At 40.4% G+C, this 27,335-nt stretch overlaps 1 protein-coding gene across 9 annotated transcripts in view; it reads left to right on the top strand.

The window, feature by feature from the left end:
- Positions 1-27,335, top strand: part of LOC103786936 (atherin-like) — a 133,898-nt gene that overhangs the window by 64,159 nt on the left and 42,404 nt on the right. For all 9 annotated transcript variants that reach the window (XR_008625268.2, XR_008625267.2, XR_010112065.1 and 6 more), the window contains one exon: positions 12,180-16,651. The gene's annotated coding sequence lies outside the window, so the exon portion shown is untranslated. The remainder of the gene's footprint in view (positions 1-12,179; positions 16,652-27,335) is intronic.

The raw sequence follows: 27,335 nt of genomic DNA, 5'->3' as shown, positions 1-27,335 counted from the left end.
TGTGTGTAAGAACATTTAGTATCTTCATATATTTAAATATGTGGCTTTATAGACAAAGAATAATTTAGATATATAAACATTATTTCAGAAACTTATACTTCTACAGTAGTTTTTAAAAAGTGCTATGTGTCAGGTACATTTCTACAGCGTTGTCTGAGACTGACTCAGATAATTTAATCATCTCCTGAAGCCAATCCACTCACGATTTTCCCAAAGTAGCCACTAGTACCTAAGGAATCCAAACAGATGAGGGAAGCTAAATATATATTGCTTCCTTTAGTCTCATATCCTGTTTCTCCTTTCTTCTTCAGAATTCATTTTCAGGCCCAGGCACATGATTATGTACTAGTTTTCAAGATTAAATGTTCATATCTGCTTTATACTATGTTTTTGAGAATGACTTTACATGCATGAATGCATTTACAAGAATTACTTATATGCGTGTATAGGATCATTAGGACATAAAATACTACAAGAAACACATTTATTAGCTTAGATAGTTTATTTTAACCATGAGACTTCTCTCCTACCTTATAAACAAGACAGCCCTTCTTCTTCCTGAGTCTCCTAAACTTAAATATTTGAATGTGCTTTGAGATTACCTTATTCCCACTACCTGTCATCGAGTGCTGAGCTCAAACACTGGCTATGTTAAGCTCTAAGTACTTTAATTTAAATTTGCAAATAATTATTACCTCTTGAATTTGAAATGCACACATTTCTTTAAGTGCAAAAATCACACTCAAGTGAATCAGCTTACGTATAAACAACCTTAGAGTAAAGGAAATCTAAATAAACCAGTCCTGTATTAGCTGTAATCTGAACATATCACATATATATTTTAGGCTGCAACATTCCTGCTACAACCTAACAACTAAAAATACTATCTATATGCTTGGGGGTAAGTTATGACTGTCATGGGAACCATAATTTTGAACCTGATGTTTGTGGGCATAAATCTCAGCCCTGTTTCTGCCTAAGCCTTTAACTTAGGAGGAAAAATGTTTTAGAGGCTTATTTGCATATTGTAACAATAGCATTTGGCCTGACTCTGGTCCATTGTAGTTGCTGTCTAGGTTTTTTCAGATACAGCTGGATATGAAGGTATCTCCTCATATAGGATGCCAACTTGATCTCACTGCCCTTCAGCATGGGCATTGCTTAGATTGCAGTATCAATACACAGAGAAGGACAGATTGAATGGTATTTGATGTTCTAGAATTTTCTAGGGAAAAGAAATGGAGAAAGAAGAGAAATAACCTCTTGGAAGTCTTTATATACTATTTGTATAAAGATAGTATTTATCTTGGGAAAATCTTTGAGCATAATTGGAAGTGGCTTTCCGTTGTATTTTGAGAGTTCAGAGCACCTAGCTGTGGCCCTGGAAAAGAGGTTCAATCTGTCAGAACAGCAGTGTCCTCACCTGTGAAATTGTAGCAGGACAAGCCGCAGACAAAACTCCTCAGACAAGGACTTAAAGAAGGAAGGGGTTTATTCGGCAGGGGCCATCGGCAAGACTCCTGTCTCAAGAGCCGAGCTCCCGAGTGAGCAATTCCTGTCCCTTTTAAGGGCTCACAACTCTAGGGGAGTGAGCGTGAGAGGGTCGTGATCGATTAAGCAAGCAGGGGGTATATGACTGGGGGCTGCATGCACCGGTAATTAGATCGGAACAAAACAGGACAGGGATTTTCACAGTGCTTTCCTATGCACTGTCTGTAATCTATAGATAACATAACCGATTAGGTCAGGGGTCGATCTTTAACTACCAGGCCCAAGATGTGGTGCTGGGCTGTCTGCTTGTGGATTTCATTTCTGCCTTTTAGTTTTTACTTTTTCTTCCTTTGGAGGCAGAAATTGGGCATAAAACAATGTGAGGGGTCATCTCCTCCCTTATTCCCCCACTTTGAGACTCTCACTCAATAGTGGGAGTTCTCGCTTTCATTTTTACTACCTATGTCTTCTTGCAAGACAGATCGATAGCGATTCATGTAGTACACTTTTCGGTGAACTAAGGTAGCGATGAAGCTTTTTATCATTTGAAGAAGTACAGGTAGCAAACGAGGGAGCAGTAAGCGGGTTCCTATTACTATTATAACTCTTATTATAAGAGTTTAAAATCCTCCTAGCACTGGGAACCATTTTCCAAACATGGCCCCAGGATCAAATCCATGCCACACTTGCACGGGCACATGTGCCAGTTTTGTCATATCTCTAACTGTATCTTCAACTACTTGCCCTTGATTATCTATGTGTAGGCAGCAATTAGTAAGGTTAAATTTCCTACAGACCTCTCCTTCAGCTGCTAGCAAGTAGTCGAGAGCTAATCTATTTTGATAGATAGCATTTCTCATCTGAGTTTCTTGCCGGGCCAGAATAGTCAAGGCTCTGCCGGTTTTATTAGTGATTATTTTTAAGACAGCTTGTAACCGTATGATTCGGTTGATCATGTAAATTGGGGTCTGGTATCCCCACGAGCCGTCTTGTGCCTAAGTAGCAGGCCTATAATATTGTATGATTCTCTCAGGGGGCTGTTTATCATTTTTTCAATTTCTTATAGCTATGCTTCTCTTTTCGCAGGAAGCATAGATAGGGAAGCCCAGGAGTTCACCTGTTTTTATGGGCAGTAGGAAGAAGATGGTTTAATAGTGCCAATAACACAACTACCTGCCTGCTGGTCAGGTAATTTGGCGTAAGCTCTATGCCTACATATCCAGTATAATCCAGTGGGGGCTGTCCAGTCCCGGTGGGACTCCGGGTGGGTCTACATGGTTTGCAACTTTGGGAATTTACTAAATTCTCTGTGTGATTTGAACTCCACCAAGTGACTGTTTTTGTGGTACCATTATACAGTTTCTGTCTCAGACAACTAAGTCGTCCTACGGGGTAAGTGAATTCTTTTCCTTCTCTAGCTATGCAATATTGTCCAATAATTGAGGCTTTTAGGACTTAGAAATTATCAGGGTGATTCTTTTGAGCCAGGAATTCATCAGGAACTGGGTCTGTAGGTACTAATTCTCGGGCTTCCCATGGCCATTGATCTCCTATTACATTTCCTCCACATACATAACATGAAGTGACATTGAGAGACTGGGCTACATGCTCAGCTAATTGCAAAAACAAATTTCTTGTTTTTCCTGGAATTTCTGGTACTGGCACATTTAGTTCATCATAGAAAGTTTGAAACACCGGCTCAGGAGAGCGTTTGTAAACTTCTCGAACTAAGATATTTACTCGAGGATCCAGTCTGGCCCCATCGATTCCTAAGGTCACACGCTTCTGTTTTTTCCAGCGAGGATCAAAGGGATTGGTTATTACTAGATCTAAGGGGTTACATTGTCCCTTAGTACAGGAAGGGCCATTTTTTCCTTTCTGAAGGTGGACTGGATCCTTTTCATTTTTTTTTAATCCAAGTGGCCTAAATGACACAAGACCAGTGTTTACATTTATTTCCACACAGTCCTAATTTATGACAGATGTACTTATTTTCTGCCATATAGCCTCTTTTCTAGTTAAGAGAACCACACCTTATTCCTAACTTATTACTATTAATGACAGTACAGGCATCAAATTTTAAGGTGACTTGTTTGGGCACCCCTTTTTCTTCTGTTTTGGCTAACACTTTACTCGTATCGTTTATGAGCCCCCACCAGTCCTCAGTCCTTAATCTTATTTTTAAAACTGTGGTCATGGGAGGCTCAGATGGATCATAACACACATCAGGTTGGTCATTTCCTGGGCTACAAACCTTGTATAGATTAACATTATACAAACAAATTCTTTTTAGAGTTCCAGTACACTTATAATAACCATAAAATAATAGGACCGTAGTAACCTTTTGTCCTACCTCACTGACTTGATGTATACACTGGGAACAGTCCTCAGTCTGAGGAAGGTCAGTTGAAGTCCTTACTGTAAAAGTCCAAATTTTAAGGAAAATGAGTCCCACGATGAGTTTTCTCATGCTTTGGCCATGCATGGACCAGTCAGCTTCTGGGTGTGACTGGAGCAGGGCTTGTCGTCTTCTTCAGAGTCACTTTGCAGGGGTTGGCAAAGCTGCTCCCGTCCACGTACCGCTCACAGTCTACTGATGTTTAAGGGTGGTCTCGGAGTTTGGGCCTGCTAAAATAAACTGAGTCCAACACCTCTACACAGTTATGTTCAACTGGGCTCTCTGATACCAGGAGCAAGGTGGTAGGGTTTAGGGTGTTGCAAACTTCAATGGTTATGTGGGGATTTTCACATAGCAAGCTTTGGTACTTGGTTAAGCTAGTATTTGTTTACCAATGATGTTCTTTGGTAGTCATTAAAGTTACCACAGCATAGGGGGCCTTTATATTCAGGTTTTGCCTAAGGGTTAGTTTATCTGCTTCTTGTGCTAACAGGGCCGTTCCTGCTAGGGCCCTTAGACCTGGGGGCCAGCCTTTGGAAACCCTGTCTAATTGTTTTGAGAGATAGGCCACTGGCCTTGGCCAGGGCCCCACAGTCTGGGTTAAAACTCCAACTGCCATTTTTTCTCTTTCTGACACATACAGTGTAAAGAGTTTTGTCAGGTCAGGTAGCCTAAGGGCTGGGGCCGACATGAGTTTTTCTTTTAACTCTTGGAAATCTCGTTGCTGTTGGTTGTAATAGATGTAGTTTATCTAATCTACATTTTTATTAACTGTCACCTACCAAAATATTGACTGAAATCCTGCAGCTGTTTGATTTCAAGCTTTAAATTGATCTGGTATTGCTCGTGGGACTCCAATTGCGTCTAAATAGACATGAGAGTTGAAAGACCCATAAGGGGCTTCTCTCGCTTTATGATGTCTTTTTTTTTTTCCTTCTGGTTGATGAAATGCCAGGGTGAAAGGGATAGCCAATTGGACTAAAGTACAAGTGCCACTCCAGTTATTCAGCAGAGTGCCCAGTAAAGGTCCACCACAATACCACCACACATCCGCTCAGGGATGAACAAGGGCTGACTGATTGATAAGCTCTTGAAAATTCTTAAGCTCACTGCATCCTTTCAGGTCTCCAAGGAACGCTAAGTTTCCTCCCTGTCATGAGAGACACGAAGTGAACTTAGTGTTGGGAGATGGAGGCTGGATGGCCCTCAGGGGCTGACCCACAGGGTGCCGGAATTTGGGATATAGCAGAGAGAGCTTGGAATGACTTATTACTCCAGGCTGTAGAATCCTGGAAAAGAGCTACCATGCAGCCCATGCCTGGTCGACTGGAGGACCACCTTAGTGGAAAGGGGACAATCTGGGCCTCTGGCCTGTCATGTGCACAAGCATAACAATTGCTTTTGTTTAATGTGCAGATGGAATATTTGATCCATTTTAACCAGGCATTTGCATCTTGATATCCTGTCTTAATTGCTAAAGTTTGTTTTAAGTCTTTAACTTCTATGATTCTTTAGTAAAATGAACGTATGGTTTTAGGAAATTACAAAAACCGGTTGGGGCTTTCCATCCTTGCTCTTTAGTGGTCCACAGAACGTTGGACCAACTATGGCATGAAAGCTCTACATCGGGGGGCAAGACTCCTGGTTGGCACTGGGGTCTTTATCGAAATCTCCCCAGATTAAATGGTCCTAGTTTACTAATGCCCAGTCTGAGGAGAGTCAGGAGGGACAGAAGTAATTTTCTAAAGTAGAAAGCTGTCTTTGACTTAGCAAGTCCTCACAGGGTTTAACAAGGCAAGCATGAAATGCAATAGTTTGAGGCAAAATTGACTTGGTCATGTTAATAACTAGATGGTCAGCAATAGAACGAGTAAAGAAGAAAGAGTAATAGAATAGATGAAAAGAGTTAAATTTTTCTTAGCTTTAGTTTGATAGGGTTTTCCCCTGGGACTATGGCCCACGACTCTGGATGGGGTGGCGCTTTCTTGACTCGGGTATGATGAGTCCATCCTTTTGTTTGTTTGTTTGATTGTTTTTTTGCTGTACGAACAGCAGTCTTGGTGGTTAGCAGCGCAAGGTAGGGTCCTTCCCAGGCTGGCTCGAGTTTTTCTTCTTTCCACCTTTTGATGGGAACACGATCTTCAGGCTGGTGCTGGTTTACCGGAAATTCTAGGGGTGGTACATGTGCTAAAAGACTTTTAGTTTTGAGAGAAAGGAAAGTGAAAGATAAACCAAGTATACAATTTTTAAGAAATTGACCTTTTGTTTTAAATGTGGGGACCTCGGCAGTGGACTTTATTGTCCTTAGTGCCTTTTTACTGAGAAATTTCCTTTAGCACCTATTTTTATTAGTTTTTAAACCAAAGAAAGCCAAATACCATTTTACATTTAACAGTGCTTCTTGTATGATTTTTATACCAGATAAACTAAATTTTATCTTTATATTAGTGTGTTATTAATGTTAAACCTAATTTTAATAAAACCTTGTAGACATATTTATCTAATTTTTAATGTTTACCCATAAGGTAAGATTTTATAGACTCTTTTTAACCTTTTATAATTTTTGCTAAAGAGCAGGTTGGTGCTTTAAGAAAAACCTGTTATGCTTTTACTTTAATGTCCTGTTCACGGAAAACTGGATGATACTTCTTTAACTTTAGCTAATATGTTTACACACAGAATTTTCTTTACAATTAATGTTTTAAAACTTGCTTAAACTTTCAAAACAATAATTTTCTTAACTTTTTAACATAGGTAAAAATGTACATTCTTATGCCTCCTTATAATCGTTTTACCAAAGGTATATTTTACTTTTCTTATACACCTTGCATATCAACTGTTTTTTTTTAATAGTTTTATATTCAGAAGGCCTAGTTACTTTTAAGTTATACAACATTTTTTGCATAAATTATTTTTTATAACATTTTTCTCTTTCATGACTTTTGCAGACAATTCTTCGACATGCCTCAACTTTCTGACTTATTACAAATATTTCTTTCTTTAAATAAGCAGTTAATTTATTTCAGGGCAAGAATTTACCATATAATACTCTTTTTGTATAAATTTCTGCCCCCCCACCCCCTTTTTCCTTTTTTTCCCTTAGGATACTTCTGAACTGGTGAGGTGTGCTCACAATGAGGTTTCCTCTAAAAGTTATTTTTTTTACTTTTTGTTGTTGTTGTTGTTAGCAAAGCAGTTCCCACACAGATTGAATGCATTTGGGCCATCTGCAGGTTACTGGGTTAAGGATTTTTGATAGGAAGGCCTCAGTGCTTTCGGGATATGCCCTTGTTTACACTGAAAACAAAGTGGTATTGGAGTGTTATAGGGTTACAGAGAATACCTTCAATTATCAATTATAGGTTTTAAATTTACCTTGGCTTTTAAAGGAATAGGGTACGCTTTTTTTTGTTAACTACTTGTATATCTCTCTTTCTTTCTCTCTTTGACTTTTTCTCTCTCTCTTTGACTTTCCTTTTGCCTCTGTCTCTTCCTCTCTCTCTCTCTGCCTCTCTCTTTCTTTCTCTCTCTCTCTCCTTGACTCCCTCTTTGTCTGTCTCTTCCTCTCTATCTCTTCCTCTCTCTCTTTGCCTCTTTTCCTCTCTGTCTCTTTCCTTTCTCTCTCTCTGCTGGTCTTTCCTTGCCTCTGCCAGCCGCTTATGCTGCTTTTCTCTCAACCACTGTGTGTTGGGGGCAGGGGGTCTAAAACCAGCTGTGACCGCAAGTGTCTATGTATGGGAACTGATCTGGGTTCCCTGGCTTACAGGTTACCTTGTGCCATACCTTTGAAACAGGGGACCTGTCCAGGCTTCCTTCTAATGGCCAACCTACCTCTAATGCTGGCCAGCCTATCTTACACAAAGTTTTAAGTTTTCCTGGTATCATAGTACTCCATAGTCTCCCTTAAATTCTTTTTTGAAATTTTTCAACATAGTTCCTAGTAAGGTGGGCTTATTTGTGCCTGACCTGTGCTTCTTCGAGACAAAACACCATGCTTACTCCACACGCACACCGCAAAACAAAGAACAGGTAAAAAGAGCACACACACACTTTTGCAGATTGCACCAAACCAAAATCAAAACCAAAATCAGAGTATCCAGAAATCCAAGCCAGGTCAAAACAAAAACCAAAGTACCAAGCAATCCAAGTCAAGTCAAAAACAAAAACCAAAGTGCCGGTACAGGCAGACGGTGGGTGATCAGGCCACACTTCCACTCAGATGGAGTAGGCAAGTTCCCAAGACCAGTCCTGTCAAGCAATTCAAACCAAGTCAACACCAAAACCAAAACCAAAGTGCTGATAAAGGCATGCCATGGGTGATCAGGCCACGCTTCCACTCAAATGGAGTGGGCAAATTCCAAAGACTAGTCTTACCAAGTTTTAGATGTCCGAACTCCAAGTGCCCGTTCCTTCCTGGTGTTCAGCCACTGCGTTGATCCTCCACAGGGGCCACACACTGCTCTGGCAAGGCATCCCACCAGGGCAAATGCCTACCCGGGAGCGCTCTCAGGATCTGTGTCGCTCGGGCTGTTCCCCGAGGGATGTTCCAGCCCCGCAGGGATGTTCCACAGGGCAGGCTTAAGCCACCTTAGGAGCTGCCTCGACCATCCGCCAATCATCTCACTTCCCGGTCAGGGAACCAAGAAATGTAGCAGGATGAGCAGCAGACAAAACTCCTCAGACACCAAGTTAAAGAAGGAAGGGGTTTATTCGGCCAGGGACATCAGCAAGACTCCTGTATCAAGAGCTGAGCTCCCCGAGCGAGCAATTCCTGTCCATTTTAAGGGCTCACAACTCTAAGGGGGTGCGCATGAGAGGGTCATGATCAATTGAGCAAGCAGGGGGTACATGACTGGGGGCTGCATGTACCGGTAATTAGATCAGAACAAAACAGGATAGGGATCTTCACAGTGCTTTTCTATACAATGTCTGTAATCTATAGATAACATAACTGATTAGGTCAGGGGTCGATCTTTAACTACTGGCCCAGGGTGTGGTGCTGGGCTGTCTGCTTGTGGATGTCATTTCTGCCTTTTAGTTTTTACTTTTTCTTTCTTTGGAGGCAGAAATTAGGCATAAGACAATATGAGGGTTGGTCTCCTCCCTTAAAATGAAGGAAATAACAGTCACCTTTCAGGGATTTTATGAAGATTAGATGTGATAATATGGATAAGGTGCTTGGTACATACTCTGCTTGCTGCATGTAGGGACTTCATAAGCAGTGTTTAGTATTGTTGAAGAAACTGAACCAAAACAACAGAATAATGATGACCAAAGGAGCCATAAGCCAAGTGTGAGCCAATCCCGTGTGTGTTATAATAAACAATGCTTCAAAGAATTGCCTTTGGGCAAAAATCACATTAAAAAATAAATATAACTGAGGATGGAGAGAAAATTAATATTTATCCGAGCAATCACTTTGTGTTAAGCACTATATAGGGATATTAGGTATCTAGTGCTGCAACCAAAGTACCACAAAACTTAGCATCTTAAAACAACACTGCTGTAAGAGAATACCACAGACTGGATAAATTATAAAGAAAAGAAATGAAATGAAAAGACAAGAAAACAGTTCTGGAGGCTGGGAAGTTCAAGAGTATAATGCCATCATCTGGCAAAAGTCATCCCATGTGGAAAATGGAAATGAGAGCATGAGACAGAGAGAGAGACACGAGGGGCCAGACTCACTTTAAAACAACCCAGACTTGCAATAACTAACCTGTTTCCAAGATACTTATATTAATCCATTCATGACGGCACCACCCTCATGACCCAACCACTTCTTATTAGGCCCTATCTCCCAACACTGTTGCACTGGGGATTAAGTTCTAACACATGAACTTTTGGGGCACACATTTCAAACCATACCAAACACACATTTATTATATCACAACTTTTATGAATCAGCAGTCATGGCACGTCTTAAATGGGTCATCTGTTTCAGGGTCTTTCATAGGCTGCAGTCAAGATGTAGGCCAGGGAGGCAGCCTCATCTGAAGGCTCAGCTAGGGAAGTATTCACTTTCAAGCTCACATAGTTGTTGGAAGAATTCAATCCCTTGAAAGTTGTTGGACTGCAACTTCAGTTCCCAGATGGTTGTTGGCTGGAAATTCCCTCAATTTTTTTCCACACAGGCCACCTTTCTTTTTTTTCTTTTTTTCTTTTTTTTGAGATGGAGTTTCACTCTTGTTTCCCAAGCTGTAGTGCAATGGCACGATCTCGGCTCACCGCAACCTCCGCCTCCCAGGTTCAGGCAATTCTCCTACCTCAGCTTCCTAAGTAGCTAGGATTATAGGCATGCAACACCATGCCTGGCTAATTTTGTATTTTTAATAGAGACAGGGTTTTTCCGTGTTAGTCAGGCTGATCTCAAACTCCTGATCTCAGGTGATCCACCTGCCTTGGCTTCCCAAAGTGCTGGGATTATAGGCATCAGCCACTGCAGCTGGCCCACACAGGCCATCTTTCTAATCTGGATGCTTGCTTCATCAAAATATGCAAGTCAATAGAGTCTAAGACAGACATCTTAGTTTTGTTTAGCCTAATCATTTTAGTGACCTCTCATCACCTCTGCTGTATTCTACTGGTTAGAAGCAACTCAAAAATTTCACCTATATTTCAAGGGAAGGGATTATACAAGGGTATGAATACCAGGAAGTGGGGACCATTTTAGAGTGAGCCTACCACAGTAGTTAACATGGAAATAATAGAAGTTGTAATTATAGCAAAAACTAACATAGTACTAATTCTGTGCCAGGCATTTCTCTAAGAATTTACATTTATAAATTCATTTAATCCTTCTAACAACCCAATGAAGTAAGCATTATTATTATATCCATTTTAATAATGAGGGAACTGAAGCACAGAGAGCTTAAGTAATTTGCTTAGGGTCACATAGGTAATAAGAGGTGGAGTTTAAAACTTGACATTCTGACTCTAGAGTTCTTATCCCTAAACACTATGTTACACTGCATATGCTTTATAGCTATATAACAAAAATTACAAATATTAATTTATTGACAAATATGGTAGATTTTCATTTATTTCTTATCTTCTATATTTGAAGGAGGTGTCTGATTATTAGTAGTTTTACAAGAAATAAAAACATTCTGGATAGATAAGATAATGTATGTACTACTACATAGTAGGTGCTTAGTCAGTGTCAGTTTCCTTTCCTCTCATTGGTAGCTATACTGGGCATGGCAGAGTTAGGGTAGCATTCTTTGGGCAGTCTTTGATTTGCTCAAAGTTTGAAAATATTTTCATATTACTAGCTCTCTGAAAACCAAAATATTCAGAAGTATTTGCTTGCAGTAGAACAATATACCTAAGCTCCTGAGATATTAGGATTTTTGCTTTCAGAGTGGAACCCAAGTAGTATTTGAATAGCAAGTCATTGGCTTTGAGTGAATGAATTTGAGTGACAGAGTGAGAAGCATTTGTTTAAAGGGGAATTCTTCCAGTCCCCATTAAATTGTTACAATCTCCTGCGTAGTAGGATAAAGATGATGTATTTAATTTGACTTCTGCATATTATAGAGTTCCCTTAGCTTTGCTATTACATCTACTTGCTTCTGTTGCTTTGAGGTCCAGTTTCATGATTCCTTGCCCTGCAGTCCTCTCCCTTACAAAATGAGATAGGATGAAGATATCTACATGACTCTAATAGACAACCTTTTCCTACTAAGTTTAAAGTTTGTATGTCTACATATAAAGGCATGGCAAAGTTTTGGCCTGTATCATCTGAATTGTACTGCTTCTTCCTGCAGAACACTTGATTACTAGAATAGAACAGTTACAACAATACTTGTGATTCCTAGGTAATCTGAATACCCACTCTACAGCTTCACTAGCATAGATTATACATTAAAATTTGATTATACATGACCGTATATACTCTGTGTGTGTGAAAGAGAGAAAGAATATCTGTCATGAAAAAGTAAAACTAGGTCATGAATTATTCTTTCCCATCTTAAACGATTCCAGAACATAAGTGACCATTAATAAGTAAGTAAAAACAGCGTCCATTGTGCTCAGAAATTACACTCAGGCATCATTTTATATGGTATTGTGGATACTTTTGGGGATGCTGTTATGGACTGAATTGTGCCTCCCACTCCCCTAAATTTATATGTTGAAGCTCTAACCCCCAGTGTGAACACATTTGGAGATTGGGTCTTTAAAGAGGCAGTTAAGGTTAAATGAGGTCATAAGGGTAGGGCCCTAATTCAATAAGACTGGTGTCCCTATAAGAAGAGGAAGAGAAATCAGAAATCACTCTCTCTTTCAGAGTGGGTACAGAGGAAAGGCCATGTGAGGATACTGCAAGAAGGCAGCCATCTGCAAGTCAGGAAGAGACCTGTCATCAGAAACCAACCATGCTGGCACCTTGATCTTGGACTTTGAGTCTCCAGAACTGTGAGAAATAAAGTTGTTGTTTAAGCCACCTAGTCTCTGATATTCTGCTACAGCAGTTTGAGCAGAGTAATATAGTTGGCTATCCAGTTAAACGCCCTATCACCTACAGCCCCATCCTCATTGCCTACTTCCTTCTAGAGAGTGAGCTCCCATAGATCTGGCTAAGTGAGTAGCAAGGAAGCAATGTAATCTTGCGACCTGAGAACAGCCATTTATCCCAGCTGTTCACACTTGATCTAAGTTTGTCCAACAGATTCACTCTAGGGGGAATTTAAAGCAGGGACTTAGAAATTCTAGTTAGTTTCTGTGAGATGCCTTAAAAGAGAAAGTATCTGAAGCCTAGGCTGTGGAACCATGTGCATGAATATTTTTGGGGAGAAGAAAAAGAATAAAGTAGATATGCAAATGTGTGAAGAGAGGAAGAGATGCTAATCCATGAGAGTAGCCTAAGAGAGACTGGAGGAGGGACCTTGGCTGTGAACTCTGAAGTGCTGACTTCCAGTCTCTTAAGAGTCCCCATTCAAGTTCTGTACTTGGTTTCTATGAAATATCTCTGATTTTTAACAAAAATTCCTTTTTGCTTCAGCTGTCTCTAAGCAACTTCTGTTGTTTTGCAACCTGATTCCTTAGTAAGACATATGGAAACATGTAAATCAAAGCCTAAAGTATGAATTAAGTAAAAATTCCACAATAAACATAAGGTTGATTCATGAATTTGCTAATCATTCTCCCTCACTGTGGAAATAATGAGAATTTTATTCTTAATCTATGGCAGTTATAGGTCTCTATAGGTTCAGTTATTTTGATTTCTTGTTCACATTCTACATTGTAAGTCTTTCTGAGGAAGATCCTGCCGTGTGTTAACAAAGGTAAGAAGAATATATTTCATTTATTCATTTAAAAAATAATTGAGTATGTGCTGTGGAGAAGTTCTGGTCTGGAAAAAAGTCTTGGGCAAGCACATTTGAATCAGAACTTGTTTCTCTCTGAAGTATTTCATGTTAACTGGTGGAATAGTCACAGGATACCCAGGTATGACCACTCAGATGGTTCTTTACATAACTACAGGGGACACATTCAAGATTACTCTGGGCAGTATGCTCTGGGGTGTGCAGTACACGAATTTATACCAAATGTGGAGCCCTGAAATGACTAAGCACAGCAATATGATTAGTACTATAAAATATATAAACAAAGTCATATGAAGCACAATTAGTTCTACATGGGAAGGAAAGAACCAAAGGCAATTGGTGAAGGCTACATTGAAAAATGAGACATTTGATGCATGATTGGTAATTTTCCAAGCAGAATAGACAGAGAATGTGGACATTCCTAGCATGGGAAATAACAAAAATACAGACAAAGAGACATAAAAAAAATGCATGGAGGGAAGGATGGAGTAGGAACTCCCCAAATCTGCTTATCATAAAAGCAATGAGAACACTGGCAAAAATGAATAAATAAATAAATAAATAAAAATCAACTTTATCAGAGCTCTAGAAATTAACTAAAGGCTTACAACAGTTCATGGAGTATATGATCAAGAAAAATTGCAGAATCTCAGAAAAAGTAGCAAGTCTTGTAGCATTTTAACTTGCCCTAATTCTATAATTCTCCCTAAGCTCTGTCATAGCCTTGAAAACCAATAGATTCATAACAATGGTAGCTGTGAAAACCAGAAGCTTAGCAACTGGATGGAACAGTACAGTTTGGAGCTACACCAAAGTCCCATGCCCAGAGAACTGTCATTACTTGGCTTGTCTGGAAGCTCATGGAAAAGTTATATTCTCAGAGTCAGGTCTATGTGACTCAAAGCTTTGACTGTGTGATGATTCCTATTTGCAAGACAATGTAGCTCACAAACAGGATACAAAGCAGTCGATAGAAATTGTCTTTGTGGAAGTCCAGATGTTGGACTTACTAGACAAACACTTTAAGCCCTCCATTATAAGCATATTCCAAGAATTCCATATTGTAAATTATTATGAGAAAAAACAGAGTTCTATGATCAATACATTGATGATATAATGAGTTAAACAATTTCTGCATTGCAGGGTATGTCAGTACCTTTCCTGTGCTAATATACATAGTGATCATCTAAGAGTGATGTATTATACAGCATTTCCCAAACTTCTTTGACTACAGAAATAAAACATCAGAAAACATTTTAGAGCTTATGGGGACAGTAATGACTCTTCACATGTAGTTTAGAAAATACAGGCCTAGACCATCATCTCCTGTAATAGGGTTATTCCAAAGATAGGAACACTGTCTTATCTAATTTGCATGTCTCCTGGTACACTGTACCATACATCCTCCTTGCTTTGTAATTCTTTAATGAAGGAATATATATAAGTGGAAAAGCTAGAGGGGAAGAAATAATTAGAGGAATAGCAACATCAACAAAGCGGGATAAAGACTTCTGGTTAGCCAGTCTCTCTTCTTCATTCCCACCCTGGTTATCCCCACCTGTATATGCTACAGGCATCTCATCTTAAGACCCAAACTGATCTTATCACAACGTGGGCTTCACAAAAGCACTTTGAATTTTGTCATTACCCTCCACCATTTCCTGTCTTTTGTTGATCCCTAAACCCAAATCCAGCTGAGCTTGAAGTTCCCATTTAACTCTGACTAGGATTTGATGGACTGACATTCACACTCACCTGTCCAGTGTTCACCAATCCCAGCCCTGGAATACAACTCCTGACATATCTGCTTTCCTCCACTTCTCCTCTATGTAATACTTCAGATCAGAAGGAATTATAGTGGTTGGGTCACTGAAGTTGTGCCGAGAACAAACCTGTCTCAGCCACATTTAATAGCGATTTCAAAGAAGGTTCCTGTGGTTACCCTGATCTAGGTAATATCTCTTCCAAACCTCCTGTACTTTTCAGTCAGTGACTCACCTCCATTCTCCAGCTCTTTTCCCACTCTACTGAGCAGCAGAGAGAGTTAAACTAAATAGCAAAACAGGGAAAGGGACATTTTATTTTAGAATATTTGGTGTGGGTAGGATGAGAGCCAGTAGTAGAAGAGATCTAAGCTAGGCAAGGGCACCTCAACCTAGTCCTAGAAACAATGCAATATTATCTATTGAAGACTCCACCTCAGTGTTATCACTGACAAGCAGAGAGTGCTGTGTTAAAATAACGCAATGAAGACAAGAGGTTAAGAAGCTAATGGTAAAGAAGAAAAACTAAAGGCATTGAAATAGCAACAGTTGTGATGCAAATTAATCTTATGTAAATGTAGAAACTTGCTAGTTCTTTAGAGCTCTCTGACAAATGTGCATTTAAGCAACAACAGTCAATTTTCCAGGAAACATCTTTATAGCATATTTTGAGTGGACCTTTTGAATAAAGCAATCAGAAATGTTTGTTATGACAATGGATAATAAAACTGCCACTTGAAAGAAACTAGCAACTGAGAGGGAGCAGCTTGACCAAATATGAAGAAGGTAAAAAAATTCCAATGGCTTGCTTTCACTGCCAGAGTATCTGAAACACACTAAGAGCACTGTCAAGGGAGCTATTCTTGAATTTTAATTCAGGTCCCCAACATGTGTCTGTCTCTTGGTTTACTTGGGAGAAACCCTGAAGGCTCAGATAGTCTTTGGAATAAGGTCACTGTAGAAGACTGACAAGGGGTCCCTGGATGATAGAGAGGGCAGACAATCCCTTCTCCCATCAGTCAATGGTGGCTGGTGGCTGTTATTCGCCCTTCTGAGAAACAGGACAAAACTGATAAACTTCAAGAGCTGAAAAAAACACATCATAGAACAATAAAGCACACTGAGCATCCCAACACCCACAGCTGCAGGCAAGGTGCCAAAATCTGTTAAGGCAAAAGTCACAGGCCCAGTGAAGCGATGGAGAGTGGGCAGGCACTGGGCAGAAAGGGTGGGGGCAAAATAAAGTAATTGGATCTGGTGAAAGAAGACAGGAAGGCTGAAGAAAAAGGTGATCAAAAATATGAATATAGACATATACATATGCAACTTGTATTTCTGCATGTAAACATCAAATGTGACAAGTATTTATCAAACAAAAATGCAGTAAAGCACGTTCCACATCTGAAGGTTACAGTGCCACCAATGTCCATTCTATTTGAGTTTAAGATTATCACTATGAGTTACTGGACACGTCTCCTTATATTTGCATAGGTTTTTGAATTTTAATGACTTTGTTTTTTTCTTTTGAGATGGAGTCTCACTGTATCGCCCAGGCTGGAGTGCCATGGTGCAATCTCAGCTCACTGCAACCTCCCCTCCTGGGCTCAAGCAATTCTCCTGCCTCAGCCTCCTGAGTAGCTGGGATTACAGGCGCCCACCACCATGCCCAGGTAATTTTTGTGCTATTAGTAGAGACGGAGTTTCACCATATTGGCCAGGCTGGTCTTGAACTCCTGACCTCAGGTGATCCGCCTGCCTCAGCCTCCCAAAGTGCTGGGATTACAGGCGTGAGCCACCGCGCCTGGCCTAATAACTTATATTTGGTTATCATGGAGATGATAAATTCAAAATATTTATGGTTCTTTTTCCAACACCAAATGAAACAATAAAATTTACACATTGTCTCTGCTAAGTATAAAACTGCAAAGGCTCCAAGATTTTACTCTTATTGAAAGATAACAAGTTAAACTGCCCCAGCTTTATCTACATATACTGACATAAGAGCACAAGATCCCTGAGCCTGCAAAACAGATCATTTATTACTCCCTGCAAAAACCGCAGCCAAAGAGCATCATGTACTGGTTCCCACATCCCAGTCACTGCATAGTGATGTGATGAGGACCAGATGTTACCTGTGTATGCAGCAGGGTACATCACAGGAGAGGAATCCCCCAATTCGGAGACTCTTAGCTAAATTGGGCTCCTGGAGCATCTTCCCATCTCCTCCCCTCTAGAGAGAGAGATTCCTCATTATCCTGGAATGTAAGTAAATGATTCTAGGTGGAGAAGAGGTTCATATCTTTATTAACATAGAATGTCTCTGGTGAGGCATGTCTCTATCACTTAATCTCTGCAGAGGATTACACTATCTCTAGCTCCCAAGGCTGTTCTTAAAAAGTGTTCTTCATTCAGAAGGCCTGAGCCATGCAGAAATGAAAGATATCCATGAAGAATTGTCCCCCAACAGCTTCAATTTCTCAAAAATTTAATTTAGTTTTTTTCAAAAAGGCTTTAATTTTGTTTATTTCTACTATCCTTTTATGTTTTACGATTTTTGAAAAATTGTTGTCTTCTTTTCACACTGTAGGCTTTCATATTTCTATTATACAGAAAAGTCTTCACCCAAAGACTTATTTGATTTTGTTATTGTTATTATCATTATTTTGAGATAAGCATTTGCTCTGTCATCCAGACTGGAGTGCAGTGGCGTGATCATAGCTCACTGTAGCCTCAAACTCCTGGGATCAAGTGATCCTCCTGCCTCAGCCTCCCAAGAAGCTAGGACTACAGATATGCACCACCATGTCTGGCTTTTTTTTTTTTTGGTAGAGATAGGTTCTCAATATGTTGCCCAGGCTGGTCTCAAACTCCTGGCCTCAAGTGATCCTCCCATCTCGGCCTCCCAAAGAGGTAAGATTACAGGTGTGAGTCACTGTGCCGGGCCTGATTTCATTATTTACTCAATATTAAAATTTATATGGGTTCTCTATGATATTGTAGAAAATTCAACCAGTGTAAAAGTATACAAAAACAACCTTGAAAATCCCACTATCCAGAGATAACTGGGTACATACATCCATATATAGAAATAAGATATTTTACCTTAATGAGGTCATTAAATACTGCTTTAAAGTCTTCTTTCATTAGACACTATGTCATTGACTCCTTTTCATATGAATTCCTATAGAGCTATAGCATGCTTTGAATGTCTGGTTTTAATTTGCCATTGAAACGGCACACTTTTTAATGGTAGTAAGAACTACAATGGAAGAGAAAGTTGGCCCCAGAATTTGCTTCTTTAGGCTTAACTTGCTTTCTCTTTATAGATTACTTGCCCTTTCTTGAAGATGATCTTCAAACCAAAGGCTCTTCTACAAAGCCTTGTATTTCCCTCAGGCTAACATAGGATAGAGATCCTTTTTCTTCACAGGGTTTAAGAATAAACTAAAAGTGGGACCTGAATATCCACAGGATTTTCCCTTTACTTCTCATCTTTGCTCCTTATCCTGGAACATGGCTGCCTACAGCTCGTTTGTTTCAGATTTCCTCCTAGTATATAACATAATATAACATATGCCCTTGCCTAGCTTGCTTCTTTAGTTCTCCTAACCACTATGCAGCTATACTTCCCTTCTTTTTGGCACAACATTGTGTCTTGTCCATCATCTTTCTACTGTGCATACGTGACTTTACAATAAGATTCATACGAGAAATTTGTCACCCATCTGACAAGGAATTGATAATGAGAATATATAAGGAGCTCAAGCACCTCAATAACAAAAGAACAAGTAATCTAATTAAAAATGAACAAAATATCTGAATAGACATTTCTCAAAAGAAGACATGAAAATGGGCCGGGTGTGGTGGCTCATGCCTGTAATCCCAGCACTTTGGGAGGCCAAGGCAGGTGGATCACTTGAGGACAGGAGTTCCACACCAGCCTAGCCAATGTAATGAAACCCCATCTCTACTTAAGATACAAAAGTTAGCCGGGCATGGTGGCGCATGCCTGTAATCCCAGCTACTCGGGGGGCTGAGGCTCGAAAACCGTTTTAACCAGGAAGGCAGAGGTTGCAGTGAGCTGAAATCATGTCACTGCACTCCAGCCTGGGTGACAGAGCGAGACTCTGTCTCAAAACAAACAAACAAACAGACATACAAATGGCAAACAGGTACAAGAAAAATGCCCAACATCACTAATCTTCAGAGAAATGCAAATAGAACTACAATGAGATATCATCTCATCCCAGTTAAAATGGCTTTTGTAAAAAAGTCAAGCAATAATGGATGCTGGCAAGGATGTTCAGAAAGGGGAACCCACACACACTGGGTGGGAATGTAAATTAGTATAGCCACTATGGAGAACAGTATGGAGGTTCCTCAAAAAACTAAAAATAGAACTCCCATATGACCTTGCAATCTCACTGTTGTGTATATATGTAAAAGAAAGGAAATCAGTATACTGAAGAGGAATCTTCACTTCCATGTTTATTGCAGCACTGCTCACAATAACCAAGACATGGAATCAGCCTAAGTGTTCATCAACAGAAGAACGGATAAACAAAGTGTGGTACATATACACAATGGAAATCTGTTCAGCCATAAAAAAGAATGAAATCCGGTTGTTTGCAACAATGTGGATAGAACTGGATGACATTATGTTAAGTGAAACAAGCCAGGCACAGAAAGATAAATATTGCATATTCTCACTCATATATATGGGGCTAAAAAAAGTTGATCTTCTGAATGTAGGGAGTAGAATGATAGATACCAGAGTCAGTAAGGGTAGTGGGGAGGTGGGGGATAAAAAGGGGTTGGTTAATGCATACACACAGTTAGATAGAAGGAATACGATATAATGTTTGGTTGCACAAAAGGATGGCTATAATTAACAATAATTTATCTTATATTTCAAAATAACCGAAAGAGAGCAATTGGAACATTCCAAACACAAAGAAATGATAAACGTTTGAAATGATGGATACCTCAGTTATCCCAATTTGATCATTACACATTGTATGTTTGTATCAAAGTATCACATCTACTCCATAAATATGTGCAACTATTATATATCCGTAATAATTATTCTAAAAGAAGTTTGCATGGTGGTAATACCATCAAGTGAAAACTGCCTTTCCTCTCTCTCTTTAACACTATATTGATAATATACTTGTTTCTTTAAATTGTGAATGCTGACTTTTCCTGCATATGACATTGAAAACCAAGTTTTCTCAGACCATCCTCGAAGTTTTAAGAACAAAGCAGTGATGTTATAAACACAGGAGCTTTCCCTCTGCTTAGCATCTTATTCATATCACTCACTTGTAGGGATGCATAAATTCATTTGTTTATTTAAGGTGGTTCACCTTCCTTCACAAACTTGGTTCCCAGGAAAGCAAGGAAAAACTCTGAGATGAAGTTTAGTCGTCAGTATAGTAATTAAGGAATGCTTTTGATATCAATGCATAAGAAAGGGAGGGAGGAAGCAGAAGAGGGTAGATGGAGAAGACAAACTGTTATGCAGACCCATCGACAGTGTTAACCAACCCCACCGGGAACTCTGGAGCTAGAATGGCCCTTCAGAGATGTCCTGAGTTGGGTCAAAGTGGCCAGACCTTTAGGTCCTTGAATTGAAGAGTGACTGAATGTGGGCTTTCCTGAGAAGGGACATGACCTTGAGCAGGGCTCTTCTGCCAACTGAGGCAGTGCCTGAAGGGGCTACCAACTGAAGGTACCCAGCACCTCCAGGAGTTGAGGTAAAGGGTCCTTCTCTGCTTGCAGGGGTCTGGGCAGCACATCATAGTGTCCACCCCACCTTCCTGAGAATTGGTCCCTTCTACGCTTTGTTTTGGAAACAATTCTGTGCAGTGCTCCTTTTAAAGATCTTTTTTATTTTCTTTTCCTCTGGCTAAACTTCAATCTATTTCTAGTTCCTAAGCCCACTACCGTTCTTTAGTCTCTCCTTGTATACTTAAAATATCTGTAGGAGATGTCTTTAATCTTGCTTGATTTCTCTTCTTCCCTTATCAGTTTTGACTCTGTTGACGGAACTGTCTCTCAGATGTTGTCTTTTGATATCTCACTCTGGTATTTTACCTTTGTTTTTTCTAGCACGTGCTTGATGAATATGCTCGCAATTGGGAATGTTTACTTTGCTCTTTAAAAATCTTTGGGTTTGTGCTTTCCATTGAGAGTTTCTATGTATTGTAATATGTTTCCTCTTTTCTGACACATTGAAAGAACAGATCCCCACTCCCTTAGATCATTTCTCTTACATTTTTCAGTTTCTTTCAGTTGTGATGGGAATTTTCTTGTGTTTCATTGCCAAAGCTCCCATTTCAGAAAGCTTAATGAGTAAATGAAACAAAAGTTCCTATTTGAGTATATTCTGGGATGCAGACAAGCCTAGATTCATAGATGGTGCTATAGGAAGTTTATCTGCATGAAGCGAGGTAAAGGCATTTTGCCCTACACCCTGGGGAAAGGGAGGAAAGGAATGAAGGAGGCCACACAGTTTGTATCTTTCATATAGGATCCCACCCTCGGATGAGTCTCAAGACAAAGGCTCAAAGGGAAGCTGAGAGGGCTGTAACCGCAAGAGGCCCACTGCAACACACAAGTGGCCCTGCTCCAGTGCCAATGTGACAAATGTGACCCAGTGGGGATGGGACAGGGCCTCTCTCCTTTTCTTCAGGGAATTCACTCCAGTTCACAGAAGACTACAGGAAACACAGGGTTGATTTGGCAGCACAAAGGTTTGCTTGAAGATATGCCAGGCATCAGGAAGGAGCAACCTTGGCGTGGAAGCCTGGTGGCAAACTGGCCTACAAGACACTTCATGACAGAAAGGTTTAGTGGCTCACTGTGTGCTGCCTACACACACATACCTCATCTCCCACACCTCATTTTCCCAAATGGCCTTTGTATCTTTAGCAACATGCATTACCCTCACGAGTCCTTAGAATGAGTAGGACCCTTACTTGTTTTTCATTGGTTTGGTGGATACCAAGGAAGGAAGACACATATTGCTCTCGTGGATCATTGCAGCAAGATAGAGAGCACATGGGAGCAGGAACCAGAAATGGGAGTTTGCCTTGATAATACCCAGGGAAACCACTGAAGTATTGGGGAGGGCGTGAATATCCACTGGGTGTGGATAGGGGTTCAGTATGATTGTATTTAAATTTCAAGGAGCAGGAGACCTCAGATGATAGCTGGGTTACATAAAAATCCCTCTCCTGCTTGGCATTCTGCTGGCAACCCTGTTGACTACTGTTATGGATTGAATTACGTCCTCCTAAAATTCGTATGTTAAACCCTAACCCCAGTACCCTAGAATGTGACCTTATTTGGACAGAGAATTGTTGCTGATAAAATTGATTAAGTTGGTATGAAGTCATCCTGGAATAGGGTGGTCCTCTAATCCACTGTGACTAGTATTCTTATAAGAAGGGGAAATTTGTGTAATCCTAGCACTTTGGGAGGCCGAGATGGGTGGATCACTTGAGGCCAGGAGTTCAAGATCAGCCTGGCCAACATAACGAAACCCTGTCTCTACTAAAAATACAAAAATCATGGACATGGTGGCACATGCCTGTAATTCCAGCTACTTGGGAGGCTGAGGCATGAGAATTGCTTGAGCCTGGGAGGCAGAGGTTGCAGTGAGCCAAAATGGCACCACTGCACTCCAGCCTGGGTGACAGAGCAAGACCCTGTCTTAAAAAAAAAAAAAAAAAAAAAGTGGGGGATTCCCAGGCAAGGTGGCCGAACAGGAACAGCTCTGGTCTGTAGCTCCCAGCAAGACCAACGCAGAAGGTGGGTGATTTCTGCATTTCCAATTGAATGGCTCCTGGAACGCCAGCAAGGCAGAATTGTTCACTCCCCTGGCAAGGGGGCTGAGGCCAGGGAGCTGAGTTGTCTTGCGCAGCAGATCCCACCCCTGTGGAGCCCAACAAGCTAAGATCCACTGGCTTGAAATTCTTGCTGCCAGCACAGCAGTCTGAAGTCAACGTGGGATGCTCGAGCTTGGTGGGGGAAGGGGCATCCACCATTACTGAGGCCTTAGTAGGTGGTTTTCCCTCACAGTGTAAACAAAGCTGCTGGGAAATTCGAACTGGTCAGAACCCACTACAGTGTGGCAAAGCCGCTGTAGCCAGACTGCCTCTCTAGATTCCTCCTCTCTGGGCAGGGCATCTCTGAAAGAAAGGTAGCAGCCCCAGTCAGGGGCTTATACATAAAACTCTCATCTCTCTGAGACAGAGCACCTGGGGGAAGGCGCAGCTTCAGCAGACTTAAACGTTCCTGCCTGTCAGCCCTGAAGAGAGCAGTAGATCTCCAAGCACAGCATTCAAGCTCTGATAAGGGTCAGACTGCCCCCTCAAGTGGGTCCCTGATCCCTGTGCCTCCTGATGGGGAGACACCTCCCAGCAGGGGTTGACAGACATCTCATACAGGAGGGCTCCGGCTGGCATCTGGCAGGTGCCCCTCTGGAATGAAGCTTCCAGAGGAAGGAGCAGGCAGCAATCTTTGCTGCTCTGCAGCCTCTGCTGGGGATACCCAGGCAAACAGGTTCTGGAGTGGACCCCTAGCAAACTCCAGCAGACCTGCAGAAGAGGGGCCTGGCTGTTAGAAAGAAAACGAACAGAAAAATAGCATCAACATCAACAAAAAGGATAACCATGCAAAAACCCCATCTGAAGGTTGCCAACATCAAAGACGAAAAGTAGGTAAATCCCCAAAGATGAGGAAAAGCCAGTGCAAAAAGGCTGAAAATTCCAAAAACAAGAATGCCTCTTCTCCTCCAAAGGATCACAACTCCTTGCCAGCAAGGGAACAAAACTGGATAGAGAATGAGTTTGATGAATAGATAGAAGTAGGCTTCAGAAGGTGGGTAATAAAAAACTCCTCTGAGCTAAAGGAGCATGTTCTAACCCAATGCAAGGAAGCTAAGAACCTTGATAAAAGGTTACAGGAACAGCTAACTGGAATAACCAGTTTAGAGAGAACATTGATGACCTGATGGAGCTGAAAAACAGAGCATGAGAACTTCGTGAATCATACACAAGTATCAATAGCCAAATCTATCAAGCAGAAGAAAGGATATCAGAGATTGAAGATCAACTTAATGAAATAAAGCATGAAGACAAGATTAGAGAAAAAAGAATGAAAAGGAATGAACAAAGCTTCCAAGGAATATGGGACTATGTGAAAAGACCAAACCTACATTTGATTGATGTACATGAAAGTGACAGGGAGAATGGAACCAAGTTGGAAAACACCCTTCAGGAAATTATCCAGGAGAACTTCCCTAACCTAGCAAGACAAGCCAACATTCAAATTCAGGAAAGCTCTGATAAGGGTCAGACTGAGAAGAGCAACCCCAAGACACATAATTTTCAGATTCACCAAGGTTGAAATGACGGAAAAAATATTAAGGGTAGCCAGAGAGAAAGATCGGGTTGTGCACAAAGGGAAGCCCAACAATGGATCTCTCGGCAGAAATTCTACGAGCCAGAAGTGAGTGGGGGCCAGTATTCAACATTCTTAAAGAAAAGAATTTTCAACCCAGAATTTCATATCCAGTCAAACTAAGCTTCATAAGTGAAGGAGAAATAAAATCCTTTACAGACAAGCAAATGCTGAGGGATTTTGTCACCAGCAGGCCTGCCTTACAAGAGGTCCTGAAGGAATCACTAAATATGGAAAGGAAAAACTGGTACCAGCCACTGCAAAAATACACCAAAATGTAAAGACCATTGACACTATGAAGAAACTGCATCAACTAATGGGCAAAACAGACAGCTGGCATCATAATGACAGGATCAAATTCACACATAACAATATTAACCTTAAATGTAAACAGGCTAAATGCCCCAATTAAAAGACACAGACTGCCAAATTGGATAAAGAGTCAAGACCCATCAGTGTGCTGTATTCAGAAGACCCATCTCATGTGCAAAGACACACATAAGCTCAAAATAAAGGAATGGAGGAAGATTTACCAAGCAAATGGAAAGCAAAAAAAAAAGTAGAGGTTACGATTCTAGTCTCTGATAAAATAGACTTTAAACCAACAAAGATCAAAAAAGACAAAGAAGGGCTTTACATAATGGTAAAGGGATAAATGCAACAAGAAGAGCTGACTATCCTAAATATATATGCACCCAATACAGGAGCACCCAGATTCATAAAGCAAGTTCTTAGAGACCTACAAAGAGACTGAAACCCCCACACAATAATAGTGGGAGACTTTAACACCCTACTGTCAATGTTAGACACATCAATGAGACAGAAAATTAGCAAGGATATACAGGACTTGAACTCAGCTCTGGACCAAGCAGATCTAATAGACATCTACAGAACTCTCCACCCCAAATCAACAGAATATACATTCTTCTCAGCACCACATCACACTTATTCTAAAATCGACTATATAATTGGAAGTAAAACACTCCTTAGCAAATGCAAAAGAAAAGAAATCATAACAAAGAGTCTCTCAGGCCACAGTGCAATCAAATTAGAACTCAGGAGTAAGAAACTCAGTCAAAACCATACAACTACATGGAAACTGAACAACCTTCTCCTGAATGACTACTGGGTAAATAATGAAATTAAGGCAGAAATAAATAAGTTCTTTGAAACCAATGAGAACAAAGACACAATGTACCAGAATCTCTGGGACAAAACTAACTCAGTGTTTAGAGGGAAATTTATAGCACTAAATGCCCACATGAAAAAGTGGGAAAGATCTAAAATTGACACCCTAACACCACAATTAAAAGAACTAGAGAAGCAAGAGCAAACAAATTCAAAAGCTAGCAGAAGACAAAAAATAACTAAGATCAGAGCAGAACTGAAGGAGATAGAGACACGAAACACCCATCAAAAAGTCAATGAATCCAGGAACTGGTTTTTTGAAAAGATTAACAAAATAGAGAGGCCACTAGCCACACTAATAAAGAAGAAAAGAGAGAAGAATAAAATAGACACAATAAAAAAATGATAAAGGGGATATCACCACTGATCCCACAGAAATACAAACTACCATCCGAGAATACTATAAACACCCCTAGGCAAGTAAACAAGAAAATCTAGAAGAAATGGATAAATTCCTGGACACATACACCCTCCCAAGACTAAACCCCCTTCAGCTCCCAAGAAGGTGAATCCCTGAATAGATCAATAACAGCTTCTGAAATTGAGGCAGTGATTAATAGCCTACCAACCAGCCAAAAAAAAAAAAAAAACCCAGGACCAGGTGGATTCATAGCCGAATTCTACCACAGGTACAAAGAGGAGCTGGTATCATTCCTTCTGAAACTATCCAAACAATAGATAAAGAGGGACTCCTCCCTAACTCATTTTAGGAGGCCAGCATCATCCTGATACCAAAACCTGGTAGAGACACAACAAAAAAAGAACATTTCAGGCCAATATCCCTGATGAACATCTATGTAAAAATTCTCAATAAAATACTGGCAAACCTAATCCAGCAGCACATTAAAAAGCTTATCCACTGTGATGAAGTTGGCTTCATCCCTGTAATGCAAGACTGGTTCAACAAACGCAAATCAATAAATGTAACCCATCACATAAACAGAACCAATGACAAAAACCACATGATTATCTCAATAGATGCAGAAAAGCTCTTTGATAAAATTCAACAACGTTCATGCTAAAAACACTCAATAAACTAGGTATTGTCGGAATGTATCTCAAAATAATAAGAGCTATTTAGGACAAACCCACAACCAATATCATACTGAATGGGCAAAAGCTGGAAGCATTCCCTTTGAAAACCAGCACAAGACAAGGATGCCCTCTCTCACCACTCCTATTCAACATAGTATTGGATGTTCTGGCCAGGGCAGTCAGGCAAGAGAAAGAAATAAAGGGTATTTAAATAGGAAGACAGGAAGTCAAATTATCTCTGTTTGCAGATGACATGATTGTATATTTAGAAAACCCCATTGTCTCAACCCAAAACTCCTTAAGCTGATAAGCAACTTCAGCAAAGTCTCAGGCTACAAAATCAATGTGCAAAAATCACAAGCATTCCTGTACACCAATAATAGAGAGCCAAATCATAAGTAAACTTCCATTCACAACTACTACAAAGAGAATAAAATACCTAGGAATACAACTTAAAGGAATGTGAAGGACCTCTTCAAGGAGAAGTACAAACCACTGCTCAAGGAAAGAAGAGAGGACACAAACAAATGGAAAAACATGCCATGCTCATGGATAGGAAGAATCAGTATCATGGAAATGGCCATACTGCCCAAAGTACTTTATAGATTCAGTGCTATACCCATTAAGCTACCATTAGCTTTCTTCACAGAATTAGAAAAAACT

The sequence above is a fragment of the Pan paniscus genome, chromosome 3 (assembly GCF_029289425.2).
Source record: "Pan paniscus chromosome 3, NHGRI_mPanPan1-v2.0_pri, whole genome shotgun sequence".
NCBI lineage: Eukaryota > Metazoa > Chordata > Mammalia > Primates > Hominidae > Pan > Pan paniscus.
This window is presented reverse-complemented; position numbering and strand designations above follow the sequence as displayed.